Source organism: Agelaius tricolor, unplaced genomic scaffold (genome assembly GCF_023055355.1).
Source record: "Agelaius tricolor isolate 1412-34295 unplaced genomic scaffold, bAgeTri1.0.p SCAF_40, whole genome shotgun sequence".
Lineage (NCBI taxonomy): Eukaryota > Metazoa > Chordata > Aves > Passeriformes > Icteridae > Agelaius > Agelaius tricolor.
Window position 1 is genome coordinate 1,793,433 of NW_027269300.1, and position 9,250 is coordinate 1,802,682.

The following is a 9,250-nucleotide window of genomic DNA, read 5'->3' on the forward strand; positions in this document are numbered from 1 at the left end:
TGGCTACCATCCATGAATCGATATAAAAGGTATCGTTTTGGCCCCTTCTCTCTTTCAGCAATGTCCAGGGCCATCTGAATGGCTTTGAGTTCAGTAAATTGACTTGATCCACCTTCTCCTTTGGTAGCTTGCTTGTGCAATCTGTCGTGTGGGGCTCCATACAGCTGCTTTCCATTTCCAGTTCATCCCTACAATGCGACAGGAACCGTCAGTGAAAAGAGCGTAGCGTGTTTCCTCTGCTGGTAGTTGGTTGTATGGTGGAGCTTCCTCAGTCTGTGTCACTTGTACCTGCTCCTCTTTGTCAGTGAGACCAAAGTTTTCACCTTCCAGCCAGTTTGTATTTATCTCCAAAATCCCAAGGCGATTCAGGTTTCCAATACATGCATGCTGTGTGATCAGAGCAATCCATTTGCCCCATGTGGTGTCAGTGGTGTGGTGGGTACAGAGAACCTTTCTTTTAAACATCCGCCCCAGCACCGGTAGTCGGGGTACCAGGAGGAGTTGTGCTTCTGTGCCAGTCACCTCCAAGGTCCCTTGAACTCCTTCATAGGCAGCCAAGATTTCCTTCTCAGTGGGAGTGTAGTTGGCTTTGGATCCTCTGTAACTTGGGCTCCAGAATCCCAGTGATCGGCCTTGAGTCTCCCCAGGCACCTTCTGCCAAAGGCTCCAGGACAAGCCATTGTTCCTGGCTGCAGAGTAGAGCACGTTCTTCACCTCTGCTCCTGTCCTGACTGGGCCAAGGGCTACTGCATGAGCGATCTCCTGCTTGATCTGAGCAAAGGCTGGTTGCTGTTCAGGGCCCCAGTGGAACTCGTTCTTCTTGCAGGTGACCAGGTGGAGAAGGCTCACAATCTGGCTGTCTCTGCCCATTGCGTTAAACCTTATTTGGAGCACACAGAAAAGGACAGAATGGGTGTTTCTACAGTGGAAGGAAAATGAGTAGGCAATTGCATTGGTTATTAGGTGGATGGAAGCATGGACCCTCAAGGAATGTGTGGTAAAGATGGTAATTCGAGACAGAGTAAGCGGGAGTTATAGGCTTACTCTGAAAATACAAAATTTAAGTTAGTGGGTGTTACTTTTGCTTCTTTTCCTTGAATTGTCTTACAGAGAGGTTGATAGTACTGAGAAATGTGTCTTGTACCATTTCCTTTTGCAGGGCACCGACAATGCCAAAAATAGGGGAATTTGATGTACCTAAGGGAGAAGTGTTGCCTTTGCAGAGGGGTTGAATTAGTAGCTGAACTCCAAACTTTGAGCAACTAGCTTAGTTGCCCATTATGATAGCAGCAACCAGTTGTAAAGTTGAGTGGATGCTACTTGGTCCTAAGTGGTGACTAGGCAGATGACTTCGTCTCTGACTCTGTGTGGGTGAAAGTTATTTGACTAGAGGTGAAGGTGTCATTCTGCTGCAAATGTGTCATCTGGAAATTGCGAGGTCTGTAATGGTATTTGAAGATCTATTTTTTATGTGCCTTGTTTGTATATGAATGTAAAGACTGTGAGGGTGTGTGTTGTGGATTGGGTAGAAGTTGGTTAGTTGTAAGTGAATGAAGAATGGATCCTCTGTCTGCTTGGATTTTTGCAAGGGCCCTGCAGAAGTCCTTAGCAGTTGTTTTTGTGGGTCAAATACAAAAAGGGCGACTTGTAGGAAAGACATTTTGGTGCTGTTGCTGTAAGCCAGTGAAGGCTTCCTGAAGATAAGGAAAGCCCCATATCTCTCTCGAGGAAGGTACCAAGGCTATCAGCATGGCAACGTGAAGAAAGAAAGAAAGTTACAAGATATGGACTTTAGTTGGCTCACAGAGTGACACGGCTCCTTTTCACCTATTGAGAACTTTGTTTCTTTTTCATGACCAATGGGCAGTGTATGTGTTTGTTAAGTAAATATAATAATCTTGTAAAGCTATAAAGGCAACCTGTTGCTTTAATGAATCTCTCTTATACAGCCTTCTGATCTGAGTCCTGGTGCTTGTGCCATGTCGTGCTCTATAGCGACACCTCATCTCCTCTTTAGGGCCTTGATCACAGCAGAGACAGGAGCCTGCATGGGGCCATTGATCACACTCTCACAATTTCTAAGCTTGTTGGTGACAGAGCCCACCGTCTCTCGGTTGTTATCGGCATTAATCATTGCAGTGAAGGTGGTGTATTGAGATGGCCCCAGATTTGCCAGACTCCACAGCATTTGCCCTGTGCACTGACCTTGTCAGGGTCATTATCATGCTGTCCATGCCTCCCAAAGAGTACCTCCAATACTGCCACTTCTCTCAGCTGTTGGATCCCTTCCTCGAGGATCTTCCAGCACATTCTATGGTGCTGCTCCTGCATTCTCTCCCTGTGGACAAACCTCTCTCTGACACTCAATAAAAGCTGCTCCCAGAGACAAAGGGACCCTGGCTCCCTTACAAAAATCTGATTCATACCTGAGTCCTGGGTCAAGGGTCCCAAATTCCTTGCCTCACCACCATCCAGTTGCAGGCCTGTACCCATAAGGTCCCAGACCCGGAGTAACCAGGTTGTATAAGTCTCACATCCCTGTTGTACAATGTCTTTGTGCAGATTACAGAGACTTTTGTACATCAGAGACTCAGTGATGATCTCAACCGTTGGCTCCCCTGCGGGTTGTGAGGGCCCTCCGTTCTTACCCTTATCTAGGGTGCTCTGATTTCATCTTAGACCTCCTTCTTTCCACAGGGGTGACTGCTGCTGGCTGTGACTGCCCTTGCAGTTCAGCTGGAACCTGGACGGTTGTAACATCTGTGGGTTCACTGCTGCACCATCAGACTCTCCCTCTTTGGGGCAGGGGGAGGGTTTCTCACCAGCTGGGGAAATGTGCTCCTTCAGCATCTGGCCCATCTCCTTCACCAGAGCCCCCACCCAGTCTGGGTGGTTCATTTCTGAGCTGGGCTGTGGGGCAGGGTCAGGCTCTGGGGCAGCAGCATCCCTTGTCTCTGGGGTAGGTGCCAGGGTGGTTATCCAGGTTAATCTTCCCTTATCTCTGAATGCTAAACAGAACAGGCCTATCAGCAACACCAACCACTGTATGATATCATTAGCATTTAGAGTGGATCTGAACCCTTTGACAACTGGTGGGGCAGACCCAAAGAGCTGGGAGAAGGGTTGGGAGAAAATTTCCCCTGGTGTAATCTCCTTACAGTGGGTACCATTATTAAAGTAACCCCAAAACCATACAGTTAGTGTGTGATAGCTCTGAATCCATGTGCCTGCCTTCCAGCAGAAGTTAAAGATCCATGAATTCCTCATCTCATTAAGCCATAAGCAAACTGGATAACAGGCTCAGCAGCCTTAGTAATGGTTAGCCTGTGTTCCAGGGATGGCCGGGGTGCTCCTGATGGGGCAGAAGGAAGAGCTCCAGGCCCTCTGTGAGGGTGATGAGGGCAGTGGGCTGTCAGCGGGGGCTGGCCGGGCGAGCTGCAGTGCCTGGGCAGGGAGCTGCAATCCCTGCCCCGGCTGCGGTGGCTTCGCTCCTTGTGTGGACCAGGGGTGGCGTGGGCAGAGCACACAGAGATTCCAGGGACATGGGTGAGGGGATTCATGGCCAGCACCTTGCAGCTGATCCCCTTGGCCCCTCCTCTCTTGTGGCCATGGCAAGAGCTGGGTGGGATGGCCCTGGCAGAAAGGTCTCCATGGATTCCTGCAGATCCAGGTTCTGACCATGGCTCTGTTCCTCTCTCTTCCAGCCCTTCAAGCCCTGAGTGAAGACAACAGCCCCTCCCACATAAGCACATTTGTTCAGCTGATGTTCGAGGGAAGAGCTGCAGAACAACTTCCATCTGCTGGCTCAGAAGAACCAGTGTCTCTTGAAGACCTCCAGGTCCCTTGGAAGGTGAGACCACCTGGAGACCAGAGGAGACCAGCTGGAGCTGCAGGCACAGCTGATGATTGGCACAGCTGAGCCTGGGGAAGCTCCCATAGCTCCTGCCTTCTCCCTCCCTGTTGACAGCTCCCTCTCTCCAGCCCTCAGACCCTGCCTGTGGTAGTTGGTGTTTTACAGTTGTTTTAATACAAAAGTTAGATTTCCCATGTTAGTCAGTTATAATGGTTTCTCCCATGTACCCCATTTTTTTCCCCATAATGGTTCAGTCCTAAGTTGTTCACCACAAAGTTTTCTGCCTCTTGTCTGCCCATCAGTGTGTCAGTCTCCCTGCTCCTCCCCTCATTCCCTCATAAGCCCTTGTCAATCTCAGTTGTGCTACCCCTTACTCTTGTCAGTCTCTGAAGTCACTCCCCTTGTATTCTCAAATGTTCTGTGTCAGCAATGTCTCGATGGTTGACTGGTTTGTGAGGCTTCTTCCCTCCCTGAATGATCCTTATTGGAGTTGCTGAGTGATCTGTTTCTCCCCTAAGATCCCCTCATTGGGTGAGAGTTGTATCCACCCCTTGTACCATCCCCTCTTTAAAAATGCTAGTCGGGCCCATTTTCTTTGTGACTTGCACCTGACTCCTTTTGGGAATAAACCTTCCTTGGAAACTCAGACAAGTGATTCCTTCCTTGTTTCCTTTGCCTCTGATTTCTCGTGCCGTGCTCCTGCTGTGTCACCCACGCCGTAGCGATTACCGCCACCCTGGACGGTCTCGGCAGAGATCAGGGGGCGGCCACTCTCGAGTGTGCCCTCGGCCAGCAAGGGTGTGCCAGCCAGAGAACCTCCATCCCGTGGCTGCAGAGCCCTTCCACACCTGCCCGTCCCCTTTCTTCCCTTCCAGCTCATCCCTTTGCTTTGCCTTCCATTAATAAACAGTTTGGCTTCTTCGCTTCACCTGCATCTCTGTGGAGCTGGAGCGATGCAAATCCAGGGCCCCGGGACACTCAGGCCCCTCCTGCCGTTCTCCTCCACGCCGTGTTTTGTGCACAGACACAGAGGAACGAGGGCAGATGAGGCTGGAAAGGTCCCTGTGCTGAAGGTCCAGTTCCACAACACTGTGGAGTTAGAGATGTTGCTGAGCACCCTGGAGCCCCTGGACTTTGGAAGAGCCAACCTGAACCCAGCTGTGAGGGATTCCATAGCAAGCATGCATGGAGGGCAAAGGAACTTGGAATGCTAGAAGGTTTCAGGAATAGCTTCCTGAAAGCACAGCAGTGCTCCATCCCTGCCCTGGATCAGGAAGAGGGCAGAACCAGAGACCATCTGGGCTTAACAGAGAGCTTTGGGTGTGCCTAAGGGCAAATGAAGCAGCAGCACGGTGCCCGAGACTCGGACGCGCGACCGTGCCAGTGCCCGGAGCGCTGTCAGGCAGTGCCGGGATCCCGGGTGTGGTTCTGGTCCCCACAACCGAGGAATGGCAGCCCCAGGCTCAGACCCAGTCAGAAAGCCAACCAAGTGAGACCAGAGGGAGGGCACCCTTCCAGTTTCTCTTGGGTATGGCCACAAAACAGCCCCTGCTGCTCCTTCCTCCGCCTGTGTTTGGGGTGTGCTGGTGGCAGAGCCAGCCAGGTTGTGCTCTGCATTCCAAAGCCTGTTGAGAGCAGGCATGAAAAGCACTGTGTGCACAGCAGAGATTCCTGGAAGGTGCTGGCAAGAGCATCCTGCAGGGACAGGGCTCTGGGCTCTGGCTGGGAACAGCCTGGTTTTGCTGCTGTGAGCGCAGGCAGGAGCTGAGGCAGGGGAAGAGGCAGCGGGCAGCTTGTGTTTGTAGAGGGCCTGGGGCTGCACATCTGAACCTCCCCCTGGACACACACTTGGGGGGATACGAGCTAGAGCTGGAGTGCCTGTCCTGAAAGGACCTGGAGTCATTCAGCCTTACCAGCTTTTCTAAAGAGTGTGTTGGTGTTCCCCAGGAAAGCTGCACATTTGGGGAAATGCCTTTGGAGGAAAGGGGCTTGCTTCTCAAGGAAAGTGCTTCCCAGGGAGCTCCCAGTGAGGTAGGTGCAAGTGTCCTCCTTTGGCTCTCTGTGCTCCTTTCAGTCCTTGAGGCCCCTTGCACTTGGCAGAGGGGCAGGGCAAGGGAGAAGGCTGTGAAGAGCAGGTTTGGCATCTGCCTGGACCTGCAGAGACCAACCCAAGCACCTGCAGCAGGGTGTGTTCCCTCCCTTTGGACAGAGGTGTGAGCAGGAGCATCTCTGTCCAGCCACGAGCCCCAAAGCTCTCTTTGAGAGCTGTGAATTAAAAGGCCTTTACACACACACTTTTCTCATCTTCCCTGTCTGCTGTGTTTCAACTCTTGGCAATGTGCATTTGCCTCCTGCCTGGTGGAAGCTGCTGTGGCCCAGGGCTGGCACAGAGCTGGGCTGTGTGGGCCAGGCAGCGTGGAGAGCCTTGGCTGATCTTGGTGTGTCCCTGGCCTCAGAAATGGCTTGGAAGGTTTGCCTCCCAAGGCATCCTGCTCATTGGCTCTCCCTGTGCATCTTGGAGAGAGCAAGGTGGGCATTTCTGGCAGCTGGGCATCATCAGGCCTCAAAATGGGGGCGTGTTGTGGAGCGAGCCCAGCTGAGATTCCTGAGAGGAGCCCAGTGCTCCTTGCTCCCCTCTGCTGACACGTGAGCGTTTGTCTGGTTTTGGGACGGTCCTGGCTGTGTCAGGGGTGCTACGTGGACACGAGACAGCCGGTCCTGTCCTGCTGGGTCCCAGCAGTGCCTCGCAGCAGCCCTGCACCCACGTCAGGATGCTGGCCAAGAGAGGTCCTGGAAGCTGAGGCAGCTGATTTTAAGCTTGTGCAGGTGCCTAAAGGTCAAGGCCAAGGGGGCTCCCTTGGGATATAGCAGTCCTGAGGGCTCTCCCTCATTCAAAGAAATTGGCAGACAAATGCATTGTCTGTCAAAAGCCCTTTTATTGACTTGGCAGGAGGACAGGTGTCTGCACCCCACTAAAATGTTTCTCTGCCACGTATAAATTTCAGTGGGTTGATGTAGGAATTGTATCAAAAATACCATCCATTTTTAAACTGCTGAGATTATTTGATAGACAAGGGGTTAGAAGTACATTGTGTCAGATCCCTAGACTTGAAGCTGATGTCCAGGCACTGGCCAGGAGCGCTCTCGATGCCCTAAAGCAGCACAAAGTCTTCCTCATGGCTTCCCTGCACTGGGCTGATTGGCCACTTGCCCTTAGTTCTTCTGGCAGACTATGTCTAAAGCTTTTGCCAAGTCACTCTCTTGTCAAGTTAGGCCTGCCAGGTTTTTATTATGCTAGCTGGTGCTAAGGACTTATGTCTGTCTGTGCTAAGCACTTGTTTACTAATGTGAATTGCTTGTGCTTACTTATGTCAAACCAAGGCCTTGTTCCATTGCCAAAGGTGCCTGAGGCCCCCTGCTCCTTGTGGCACCAGATGCTTTGCTGTGGGATGTTCTGCCTCCCCAGAGAGTAAAGAGGGAGCTGGAGAAAGAGCTGGCCAGGCTGCTCTGGATCCTTTCCCAGCAGCCCTGGCTGAGTGGAGCAGTCCGAGCTGAGCGCAGAGGTGCCCATGGAACAGCCGTGCCCAGGAAGGCTCGGTGGGAAGGGTGATCCAGGAACCACAGGCCTGGCAGCCTGAGCTGCCACCGGGGAAGGCCTTGGAGCAGATCCTCCTGAGTGCCAGCCCACGGCACGTGCAGGGAGCCAGGGCGTCTGCTGGAGGCTGGGAAAGCTCTGCGGAGGGACAGGGACAGCTGGGGGTCCTGGTGGGGTGTTGAGGGCTTCTGTGTGGGAGTTTGGGGGGTTGGTGTTGGTGGGTGTTGGAGAAGGCATTGTCTGGAAGGTGAGAGGTCTAGGCTGGAATTTGAGTCAGTTTGAAGGCAGCATCTGTGCTTTGGCACAGCTTTGGTTACAGAGGGCAGAAAGAATATCTGTGACTTTTACTCTTCATGGTCCTGATTCTCCTGCAGGGAACAAGAGGGGAGAGCTGTACTTTACTGGCCACTTAGATATCTGTACCAGGGGGAGGATTAGCCCTTTTGCCATCTACTCATTTGCTTGGGCTACTTTTGTAACACTGAGTGGACTTGAATTTCTTGAGAGCTTTTATTTCTTAAGAGAATTAGGATATCATCATCCCTTCATAGGAAACTGTTTGCAAACCAAAGAATGGCCTTTTGTTTGCCCCTGTGTAGTGTTATGTTCTGTCAAGTGACCCTCATTGGATGATTTTAAGGCAAATGAGTTGCTGCTTTGAGAAGGGAAGCAAAATTCCAACTCTTCACCTTCTCAGGCCATCCCAATGAATTTGGAAAGTTTGCAAATTTTTGGAACTACTTGAGTTGAGCAATGGGAACTAAAACTTTCCTGAACTGAGGAGTCTTAAATGCCAGGTTCTTCTGTGCCTTTGCCACTAAGGTGTTTCTGTGCTGAAGGAAATGACTTCAATGAGAAAATAATTTCAGCATGGAGTAAGAGACCAAGTGTTGCCAGCAGTTGCTCCAGGTGCTGCTGCCAACAGCCCCTGCAGGAAGGAGCACAGCCCCCAATGCACGTGGGCTTTGGCTCCCTGTGGCACAGAAGCCCCCCGGGGGCACAGGTCTCTGGGGCAGGAGATGGGCACCAGCGCTGCCAGGGCTCGGGGGGTGGCAGCTCTGCTTGGGCAGGGACTCTGCCACAGCTGCTGATGTCAGAGCTGCCCAGGCCCCAGGGATCAGAGAAGCATTCGTGCCCTGGCCCACACGTTCCCTGTCCATGTCACACCCGTGGGTTTAGGATGGCCACCAGCTGGGACGTGTCCCAAGGAGGCCGTGCCAGCTTCTGTGGAAGGTCCTGTGCCCTTCCCAGCGTGGCTGCATCGGCAGCCCTGGGGCTCCTTCTGCTGCCCTGAGCCCGCACAGCCGGGCAGCGTTTGCTGATGGTTTGAGCCCTTTCTAAAGATCCTGTGCGGGCTGTCTTAGACACCTGAGGCCAGGGATTCCTTCCAAGCTGGGCCACTTTGACTGCGCTGGGGGCGGCCCCAGGGCAGAAGGCAGTGTGTGCAAGGGCCCTGGGTGGCACGCTGCAGCACGGTCACCGTGCCATGGAACGGAACCCGGTGACCAAGGCCCCTTTGTGACACGTGGGAAATAGAAGCTTGCCCGGCTGCTGGGAACAGGCCACGGGGCAGAACGGGACAGAGCGGTGCCGTCAGGAGCCCCCGCACAGTGTACTCGTTCCTGTCTGACCCGCAGCCTTTCCCAGGCGTTATTCCTGCAGCTGAGCTCGAGGCCAGGCCACAGGACTTGGTTACCCGTGGCATTGCCGAGGCTTCTCTTCTGCAGGTGCTCTCGAGGGCAGAGCGTGGCACTTGGTGCCCCAGAGGCATCTCCCATCCCTGCCACCAGTGCCCTCGAGGC